The following is a 12,178-nucleotide window of genomic DNA, read 5'->3' as shown; positions in this document are numbered from 1 at the left end:
CCTTTCTTTTATCGGCTTTCGTCAGGGTGTGTTCTTGGCATCGTGCGCTCAATAGTAGTGTTTGTTGGGATAGGCCGAATATTGCTACTCTCCTCTTTTAGTCCTTGTTTCGGTAAGTAGTACGCAGGGTTAAAGTGGTTTATGTTTAAGTTGTGTAATAAAGTAGGTGTTAATGCAGGTTGTTTCCAGTTAGGGAGTGAAGGTGGGTTGAAGGTGGTTTGAACCCTACTTGTGCTATCAAGGTAAGCGATACATCATATTGTGTGGAAAGAGTTATTAAGAGTGGTTAACCCAAGTGACTAAAAACTGATTGTGGATCATTATTTTGGATTTACGTTGAGCGTGTGGTGAGTGTCGTTTTCCTCTCCAAAAAGGTGTCTAATCGTACACCCAACCTTATACCACTGTCAAACGATGAACATAGGTGTGTATTCACACCAAGGCTATTTTAATTGGCAAAAGTCGAAGAGCTGAAAAAGCTGAAAATCTGACAGTTGAGGCCTCCCGAGCGTACGATCGCTCTAGGGAAAAAATCGAGCCCACATGTCATGGGCGTTAGACTATAAAGGCCACTACATGCATTTTTGTGGACTGGGGTCATTATGGGCTTTGTTGGGCTAAGATGGGCCGAGCGAGCACAATAGGCTCGTATGTCCTGTAACACCCCTTATTTGAGTCTACGAAACCCAAAACATACTTTAGAAAGGGTTTGGGACTAAACCGAGAACTTACAAAAATCTTGGAAATTTCATGCTTTAAGGCTCCACACGCCCGTCTCCCAAAGTCTTGTTCCATACACGGCTGAGACACATGGTCATGTCTCTGCCTGTGTGGAATATACCTAGGCTATTTTCCAAGCTTTGGTCAACCTTAATCTCTTACACACTTATACAAAAACAAAAGCATATAACATGGTATTCATTTAATAATTAAATATTCTCAATTAAACCACAAACGTAGCATTTGTATGTCATCATACATGTGTCTCTCATACTCATTTTACCTTGTTTATTATAGTACCCCTTATACATTTATACCAAGATTATCATCTTACAAAATATCTTTAGCTTAATCATGAAGCATTCATATTTAAAACTAGATCATATCTTTATAAAATACCACAATTCAGATACACAAAATAACATGTTTGCCTGAAACATTTCAATTCAACTCCATACCCAACAAGCATTACATTAAGATTAGTCATATATATATATATGTCATGATACGTATCATTCTCTTTCTGTTTTCTTATAAACACATATCATTTATTTCATTATATCAATATTTCATATACCATAATTTCCATGTATTCCACATATATTTATTTTCCTCCTCCTCCTCTCCATTCCACATCCTTAATGTATATAGCATTATTGTAAGTACGATTTCACAATTTACTAGTAAATGCTCACATCAAACTGTCCACACGAGTCATAGTCACTTAATTATTTATAATTTCAGCTAAAGAGCTCCAAATTAAGATCCGTAAATTTCCCCTAAAGCTAGACTGACATATCTTTCTACCATAAAATTTTCATAATTTTTGGTTTAGCCAATTAGTACAGTTTATTCATTAAAATTTCCCCTGTTTCACTTTCTGACAGTTCTGACCTCTCTTCACTAAAAATTAATTATCTCACAGTACAGAACTCGGATAATGTTATTGTTCATTTATCTTGAAAATAGACTCATTAGGGATTTTAAAAATATAAGTTTAAGCCTCTAATTGTTTTTATCCAATATTTTGTGATTTTCCAAAGTTAGAAGAGGGGATCACGTAATCATTCTGAACCAGTCTCACAAAAACATAAATATCTCAAAATATAGAACTCCTTTTCTTTCTATGTTTCTTTTACATGAAAATAGACTCATTAAGATTTAATTTGATATCTCATTCAGTCTCTGATTCAATTTATACTAATTTTGGTGATTTTTCAAAATCACATCACTGCTACTGTCCAAAACAGTTTTATTGCTAATTCACTCTTTCACACTTTCTTTGTATTAACCTCATTTTAACATACATATCACAAATCATTTTCACCACATTTCATACATCACAAGTATAGGCCCATGATCACAAGGTCACCATAAAATCATCCTCATGTATAACTTACTTGTTTATAACCTCACCACATCCTAGTCACTTAATGAACACATCATTCACATAACTAAGTTCCTGCACTTATTCATCACAAAACTCACAAAGCAATACATAGAGAGTCTCCCGTTGAACACTTCGGATCAATTCTCGATACTTGGTGGTTTCAGCACATAGCTCCACCCATCATATAGTTCGGCTCTCTTGTACACATGGTGAACACTCAGTACCACCGATGTGACCTAGCCAATTTATCTCGTAGCTCTCTTGTCTACATGGTGTCCTTCACCTGGAACCACGCATGCGACCTAGCTACATATATCCCGTAGCTCTCTTGTCTACATGGTGTACACATAGTATCACCCATGTGACCTAGCTACATCATAATGTCTTGTAGCTCTCTTGTACACTTGATGTGCACTCAGCACCATACATGTGACCTAGCTACATACTATCTGTATCATCCAATCTTTCCGAAGGTTCAACCGGGATTTCTCTCTCCTTTCCAACAATTTCACCAATCAAGTAATTATCCACAAACATATTTCCAACATTATTATAAAATATCATAATACAAGTAATATTGATGTATTACTTACATATAAACTTACATCTCATTTAATATCAAGGCAATAACATTAAATTACACATTGCCTTATTAAAAATCATATGAACTTACAATTTCCCATAATATCCATAATCATAGAAATCACATTTATGTATGATAATTCAATGCACTTCATGTACCATAGACATATTTTTAAATCAATTCATAAACTTGGCACCATAATCATTTAATTTAATATAATTCAATTAATTCACTAAATTTAACTTCCAAATATAAATTACAGCATTATTGCTCTATTATTATCATACCAACTTACATACTTTCAACACCTCAGAAATCATAATGAATATATCAATTTTACATTGAAACACGCATAAATTAATGCTTATTATACATATGAACTTACCTCGATACTAAAACGACCATTTTACCAACTTTCCCAATTTTCGATTTTTCTCTCATTCTAGGTTCAAATCTCCTTTTTTGGGATCTAAAACATCATATTTTACTTATTTAATTAATGTGCTATTCAAAACATTCCTTAACTCAAACTTTGGAAAAATTACAATTTTACCCCTAAACTTTTGCATATTTACACTTTTGCCCCTAGGCTCGGGAATTAAACTTCATCCCTTATTCTCATGTTTTATGACATGCTGATCACTTTTCCCTTCTATGGCAATATCAAATTCTCACTCTAACATATACTTATGACTATTAGGTATTTTTATCAATTAAGCCCTTTTACTCGTTTTCACTCAAAACCGAGTAGCACAAGTTGTCTAACATAATTTAAAACCTCATATTCTATTACAAAACAGAAAAATAAACACATTTCACTTATGGGTATTTTTCCAAATATGAACCCTAGCTTAAATTATTGCTAGAATAAGCTTAATCAAATTACCGGGATTCCAAAAACGTAAAGAACTTGAAAAATGGGGTTATAACGGACTTACTATTGAGCTTGGAAAGCTTGAAAACCCTAGCCATGGCTTCCCCCATGCTAATTTCAGCCTCCATGAGAAAGATGAGTCAATTTTGGCTTTATTTTCCCTTTTTATTTCTTTTAATTACCAAATGACCAAAATGCCCTTCCTTACTAAACTTTCAAAAATTCCATCTATGTCCAATTTTTTTCAATCACTTAGAAACTGGTAAAATTTCTATTTAAGACCTCCTAATTAATGTTTCAAAGCAATTTCATACTAGAAACTTCTAGAATGTAAGTTTTGCAACTTATTCAATTTAGTCCCTAACTTCAAATTGAGCACTTTATGCATAGAATTTCTTCACGAAATTTTCACACAATCATGAAATCATATCATAGACCTCAAAATAATCATAAAATAATTATTTCTATCTCAGATTTTGTGGTCTCAAAACCTCTGTTCCAACTAAACCCAATTTTGTGCTATTACAGTTGAAATACACTATGACAACACAACTTAAAAATGTAGAAGACCATGGTTGGACTGTGGCAATCTTTACGTAAGACCATAACTGGGCTATGGGATTCTAATGATAAAACCATAATTGAGTTATGGGACTATGAGCTTAAGACATTGGTAAGGCCTTGGCAATGTACATGTAAGACCATAGTTGGACTATGTCATAATATGAAACATGTACCGAGGTTTCAATAGTCTTTATAGTGTTCATCGAATATGAAAAGGGAAGGTTTCGACCATCGATTAAAGAAAAGGGATGGCTTCAACTAACGTTTAGCACACTTTCTGTTAGCACACTTTTTGTAAGCTTTGGTAAGGGTTCCGATTGATTTCACTGCGACAATTATTAAAAGGTATGATGTATCAATGATTAAAGTATGAACATTCCTATTTATGAAAAGCATGATTTAAGTGAAGTTATGTTTATGTACCATATCTTACCATATGATGATATTGTTAAGTTATGTGTTTAATCACTAGCTTGTGGCTAAGGTAATGTTATGTGTTATGCAAATGAAATAGCAAATGTTCAATATGAACCAAGACATGTATGTATTTCGAAATGATGAGCTACATGAAAAATATGTTATGTTGAGATGGATGATAAATTCAATTGAATCATGCTCAAGTATAATGGTTATCGATGTCAAATTCATATGAATCATGTTTAAATGAACTAACATGTGTTGTTGATGTGCTTAAGCTTATGCCAAGTTTGCAGATATGATTGATGTTTATGATTATGCTTGTACTATGCATATCAAATGGTAAGAAAATGGAATGAAACGCTAAGTACATAATTGGGATGTGTTCTAATGTTATAAAAGGTTTAATGTGATAAACGATGTAATTGTATGTGAGAAAATTGTTTACGCTATAGATGAATCTACCTATGTCATGGATAAATGCACTTAATCAAGAATTAATAATGTTGTTTAGGCTTATGATAAGCATTGGGAACGGAATGGAAAGTAAGTAAATAAAAAGATATATAATCTTATGAAAAGGTTGATGATTCTATATTATGTCTTATGAAATCCTATCATGTTATAGATGGTCAATAAATATGCAACATTAATGAACTTATTCATTTGTGAGTTGATGATTATGGTTTGATAAGTCTTGAGGCATTGGTATAGGTTTATATTTAACCTATAATGTTAATTATTGAAATGGAATGCTTGTTTAAGTTTATATGAACTTACTAAGCATACATTGCTTACGTAGTTATTTTTCTTTACAGATTATCGAAAGCTTGATTGAGTTGGAAGCTAGTCAAAGATGCATCACACTATCCATCGATTTTATTGGTAGATTTTGATGCTTTGGTTGTGGTTATAATGGCATGTATAGATGGACTATGTCTAATGTTTAGTTGATTATGTTGGCATGTAATATTGCTATGAATTTTTGAAACTTATGTTATTTTGATGCCTTAATGGTTGGTGTGCTTTTGGCACTTCGATGCTTAATGGTTGGTGTTTATATGATCAAATTGATGCATGGTTTTTATGGCCAAAGTGGTAAGTGTTGGAATGTTTTCAAAATGATCATTTAGGGCATTATTTGATATGAAATTTAGTCAAGTGTAATTGGTTGAATTATGACCCATTTGGTATGTTTGAATGTGAATTTGGCTTGTGGTCAATTATGGTGTAACATGATATGAATTTAAGCTAAATATATATATATGGATGAGTTATGGTCATGTATATATTTAAGTTAGGTATATGTATATTTGAGATGCATGTAAATAATGATTTCAATGATAAGTTCTATTAACATGGTATAAGCCAAGTATGGTATGCTTAAACATGCACATGTTTAGTCTATTTGGAATGACTATGTTTGGTATGTTTATATAAGTCTAAGCGAAGTTATGCTTTTAGGTAAATATGAACTAATTGTAATAGTATAAATGTAGTCAATCTATGATGAATTTTGAAATGGAAAATGAATTAAGTGTTGATGAATGGAATGTGTTAAGTAAATATATATGTTTAGATAAATTGTATGTTTGCATTTAAGGTGCCTATACAACATATTGGTTGTAAGGATAAATGACCTAATGAATTGGTCTTAATATGCATGCTTTGGTATGTTTAAAGCTTGATTATATGTGCAAATGTCTTGTAGGTGTGAGCTTGAAATGGGTGAAAGGAATGGCTTGAAATTGGCCTATTTCTTATTCACATGGCCTAAGACACGGGCGTGTGTCTCAGCTGTTTGTGACACACAGACATGCGACACGATGTGTGTGTGCTGTAGGTTTTTAAAGGTTGCATTTCGAGAGTTACGCGACCTAACACATGGGTGTGTGGCTTGGCTGTGTGACCCAAATCAGCGAGTTACACAGGCACGAACACGGGCTGGGATACGGCCATGTGTCCTTACTTCGAATGTCCACACGACCTGAGACACGGGCGTGTGACCCTTGCATTGTGAATTTTTCAATCCTTTTCCAAGAAGTTTTAAATGTTTCTGATTTAGTCCTAGATTGATTCTAAAGTGTTTCTAAGGCCTCGAGGGCTCGAAAAAGGGACATTATGTATGTGTTGATTGGATTTTATAATGATTATGAAATGTTGGAAATGAATGATTTGAGCTACGTTTTTTTACAATAATGCTCTGTAACCCTATTCCGGCAATAGATACAAGTTAGGTGTGTTACAAAGCTTGCTTCTTACCCAAATGTACTTATGGCAATTCAGATAGAGATTTGATGCCCAATCCTAGCGAATGGGATTGTAGCCCATGCTGGTACTAAAGTAGACCATTTTGTGTGAGGCCCCTTGGATGATAACCTTCAACTAATAAATGTGTTGGCGTACGTCAATAAAGGGTGACTCACATCAATTGTTAAAACCGATGAAGTAGGCCACCAGTGTCCACCATGAGAAACCAGCAAGTTGCCCTAGTGCAATTCTATAGTCATTTAGCACCAAGCAGAAAAAAAGGATGTAGAGGAAGGTGGAAGCATGCTTCTAGTAAAAATAAAGAGAGAATGAACCCATCATTGGAGACACTCAATCAACACTCCCCCTTAGTGACTTCGAAATCATAGGCAAAGTTGGGCAGACTAATTCCTCTGTTGCCAAGTGTCTAATCATCTCCTCTTTAGTGGTTGTACATTTATAAAATGGGGTTTCTATTGGCATATTGGCCCACCTTCTATAGTAGACCCACCCCCATGGCCTCTTTGAACTCGACCACCACGGCTACTAGCCCCACCCCTTGTGCCTATTCTAACTTTAGCCATTCGAAGAAGAAAATGAAGCAAAGGAAGATGGAGAATTAAGGTTTACCTTAATGATCGGTTGAGTTTTGGAAGGAAAAATAGTAATGCTTCAATGAAGAGATAAAGAAGAACAAAAGAAAAAGACAAAGTATAAAAAAAAAAGATTATGGTTCTAAAAGAACTTGAGCAGTGAGAAAATTTGCAGAAAACAATTTAAATAAGTGATAATTCCATTTCTCTACGGTCGGTTATAAAGCCAATTGTCCATAAGAAGTTTCAAGTTTAAAAAGAATTGTAATAAATTGTTCAAATCCTCTCATCCGTGCTTGGAAGCTTTTAGTGGCTTATAAGGGTTTTATTGAACCCTTGTTATTCAGAAAAGCAAGAACATCTACCAATATAAGTCACGTAGTTAAGTATTTGCGAAATCAGATTTGCCTATTATGTACCCCCCAAAATGAACTCTGATAGGCAGCTATCTGTTAAGGTTATATATTTTGACACTCAATAAGACTGCATCTTATAGCTCTACGATAAGATTATCCACCAAAGCATCTAATTCCAGAATCTCTTTATAAAGCTACTGCTTCATTCAAAATAGCATTTCGCGCAAAGACTACGTAGCTCAACTATATTACAATTTGTAGGGATTAATTCAGTAGAAAAAAAAAAGGCTACGAAGATTAGTTAGAGTATCTTGTTTGAGATTAATCCATATTATATGTTGTCTTAGTGTGATTTATCTCTTCCTTGATTGCAAGTAAGAATTTTCGAGGATAAAAATTTCTTCAACGGTAGGAGAGTTGTCACACCCCAAAATGTCAAAATTAAGTTGGAATGGTGATTGAAGGTACTAAATTGAAATACTTAAAATTGAGTGGGCTCTAGTGGAAATAAGAGAAATTGGCAGATTGGTTATGGTTTCAACTTTGTTTCCGTTGAGTTTAAACTAGAACTATATTTTAGTGGGAGACATGATGACTAGGGATGTACATTTGGCTGTTGAATTTGGGATTGGCGAAGGAAATGTGTAAGTATATCATTTTTCTGTTATTTCTTCATCTTCTTCTTTGATTTGGTTGAAGGAACGAAAGATTAAAATGATAGATTCTAAATAATTCAGATAATCTTTTTGTTCTTCTTTTTTTGAATAATCAAGCTAATCAAATTTTCCCAGAGTTTGAGTTAGACTAAAATTTGACAATTGATAGGGGGATGGGCGTCATAGGCTTAAAGGAAAAAAATGGCGCGAGGGAAGGGATTCAAACTTTGGTTTCAAAGACCATTTCACTAACACTTAACCAACAGACCAATAACTCATTTGTTTTCATCATTTAAATATATTTATATAATTTTCAAGTTAATTAGTCATAGAGGATACCTACACCTAACAAGTGTAAATATAAAACACTAGTTAAACCTGCAACTCCTAGAACTCAAATCCAACTACAAATTGATTAAATCTGTACACAACAGAGATTTTTCATTAAAAATCAACCCCCTAATACCCCCATAAGGTTTGACATGTAGCAAATTTTAACCGAAAACTTAATATATGAAGTGGACAATTAACACTTACCTTAACTAGCTTATGACAACTTGCAAACAAACTTTCCAATGCTACGGCTGATTCATTTGATATGGATTCAGATCTTGAACATTTTAACACCAAAGAAAAGATAACACAGAACATAACATATATATATATAAATAAAACTACTCATATTTTATTGAATTAACCAAAAAATTTTGCCCTTACTTAGATTCGTGATGTTAGAAAAATAACAAAGAGTAGAGGAAGAAAGTAAAAATGATGGTTACGGAAAAGACGCTGGCTTACAGGGGATGGCGATAATGGAAGAGAAAATGACTAATGATATGCGGTAATGACAGTAAAAAAACAAGAAGGTTTGGCTTTTAGGAAAAAAAAAGATAAGCAGAAAATTTAAATCAGATGGGAGCATAAAGCAACAATGGGCGGCACAATGGAGGAGGATGAAGAGGAGAAAAAAAAGAAAGATAAGAAAAGAACATACATAGAACAAAAGGAAACACTAGAAAGGATGACAAAAAGGAAGGAAAGAGAGAAAAAAAGGAAAAAAAAAACTTAAAATAGAATTAGTTTAATCTTTTTTTAATAAAAAAGATAGATTCTAAATAATTCATATAATCTTTTCTTCTTCTTTTTTGAATAATCAAGCTAATTAGATTTTCCCAAAGTTTGAGTCAGACTAAAATTTGACAATTGACAGGGGGATGGGCGTCACAAGCTTAAAGGAAAAAAATGGTGTAAGGGAAGGGATTCAAACTTGGGTTTCAAAGACCATTTCACTAACACTTAACCAACAGACCAATAACTCATTTATTTTCTAAAAACGCAAAGATAATCTCAAAAATTAGTGTGTGACCACTCTCTTTGTTCACAAACTCGATTTTGCTATCCCTTGATTTTTGGGATGTGACTTTCAGAGATGGACATTGATTAGTCTAAACCCTGAGGCCCTGTGACTCACTTGCCCACCTCACAAAGAGCTCTCACCTCCATGCCAATACCATCATCAATAGAGGACTCGTCCCTTAGTAGGTGATGAGATAGTATAATCCCTCACAACAAGGGAGTAGGCGGGTAGTTAATACTATAACCCCCTTTTCTCGTCACTTAGGACCTATCAGGGAAAGTCGTCTAAGCCAGCATCAGTCGAAATGGGTTCTATTTAACTGCCATCGGACCTACAACCAGCTCAACTATTCACCAGCTACTACCTTTTACCAAATTGAGTACTAAGGAATCATGTCTCATCCACCAACCATAATTTTCAACCCAAGTCGAGATGAGTCCCCATTTCATTGCTAGTACCATAATGTTGCGGGCCATAGTACAGGCTATTGCATCTAGCTGAAAGACGTAATAGAGGATGCCATCTATAAGGGCTAGTTACAATAATATGTACCTCGAGATACCTTTCACTTGAATAAAGCAAACAATCAAGAAGCCAAGCCTTCTAGGAACCGACAAGAAGAAAACGGGAAGTAACCGATACGAGAGGGCTTTTAATGTTTTGGTTAGTGGCAAAATAAGAGGGTTGCCTCCAATTATAAACATAAAGTGCACCTTCAAAGTATTATGTTTGTATGTCTATTAATAAAGAAGCCTATATCTTATCCTTAGAATTTTGAAATTTCCAAAGGTGGATGAGTGGAAGATACTAGATGCAAAAGGGGGATAACCCCTTTATAGTTTTGGAGCTTATTGGACATTTTGATGGCTAAAGCATTCTACAAGATGGGCCTTAAAGATTCAATGTTGGCAAGCACTAGTCCCATTTATAGCTTCGCAAATCAATCGATCATAGTTAAGGGGATCAGTTACCCTTCCTACAGTTTTGGGAAATGGGCAACATACAATCACAGATGTCTTAGTGGTAAACCACCCGATGGCATATAATGTAATTTTTGAAAGGCATGTAATGCAGATGGCTAAGTTGGTTTTGATGACCCCACTTTTGCCAGTGTTAGAAAGTGTGATTTTAAAATCTCATTTTCGTAAACTAAGTCTGTAATGATGAAATAGGAAGATTTACATAGTTAAAATGGAAATATATTAAAGATTGGTTAAGTAATTTAATTGATAAAATTGTTAATTAAAGCTTAGTGGCTAAATTGAAAAAGTCCAATCTCTATTGAGTTTTAATTTATAAAATGCTTTAGGACCTAGATAAGAATTATCCATGGGACCAAAGTGGTTATTTAACCAATTATAAACATGATATAGTGGAGAATGATGATGCTTTCCACTTAGCCTTAATTGTATCATTAAATAAACATATAATCCTTAATTAATGAACTAATCATGTTTAGTTATGTTAAGTAAAGTAATTAATCAACATATATAAGCAAGTGTTAGTGGAAAAAGATGAAAGAAACACCTTTTTTCCAAATTGGTCATCCATCATTGAAGAAAAGATAAGGTTTTTATTTCTTCCAATTTGATCCAAATTGCCAAGGTAATTGAAAACTTAAAATTGTATAGGTTTTTTCTAGCAGTTTTTACCACCTTGTTACTTAAAAATAATACTAATTCCAAATATTTGTTAATTAATTAAGTGAATTTTGTTTGTATTCCTTTGATGGGCACGAATTTATAAAAAATGAAAATAGGAGATTTATTGTATTATTTTGGTGTATATATTATATTATTTCATGTTATTTATTAATGTGTTATATTTTATTATGCAGGGGACCATAAAGTTTATTTGATAAAGACCCTACTATAATATTGCATGCACACGAGCTATCTTCTTCCTATGTTGGAAGACAAAGCCATCATAAATGGGTCATCAAGATGTTACTTTGACCCAATAAAAAAAGATTATACATGATGGACAAGTATGATAAGTTTAGTGGGTTGTGAAACTGTCCAACCTAAGAGAAGAGAGGCGCAGATTCAACAAAGGTAATTGGGAAGGTAAGAATCAAATTTTGGGACAATTATTTAGAGGTCCCTACATTTGGAGAATCATTGGAAATCAACACACAAAGATTTTCATTGAAACCATCCAACCCATGCCTAAATTTAGCATAATCCTATACTCAAATAAAGGAACCATCATCCACCTTCTTCCAAAAAATGTGGCTGGCCAAGCAATGGAGAAAATGGAGGAATTCCAATTCCTATTTTTATTAAACTCTACCATCTACTTCAAGTATAAATACCCCCACTGATCCCTCATCCTAACATCCCTTACTTATTTCCCTCATCTCTCATTTCATAAGCATTCTTCCTCTCATTCTTTCCTCTCTTCATTCCCACGCATAGC

The sequence above is a fragment of the Gossypium hirsutum genome, chromosome A12 (genome assembly GCF_007990345.1).
Source record: "Gossypium hirsutum isolate 1008001.06 chromosome A12, Gossypium_hirsutum_v2.1, whole genome shotgun sequence".
Classification (NCBI taxonomy): Eukaryota; Viridiplantae; Streptophyta; class Magnoliopsida; order Malvales; family Malvaceae; genus Gossypium; species Gossypium hirsutum.
The sequence above is the reverse complement of the archived record's forward strand: the minus strand, read 5'-3'. Positions refer to the sequence as shown.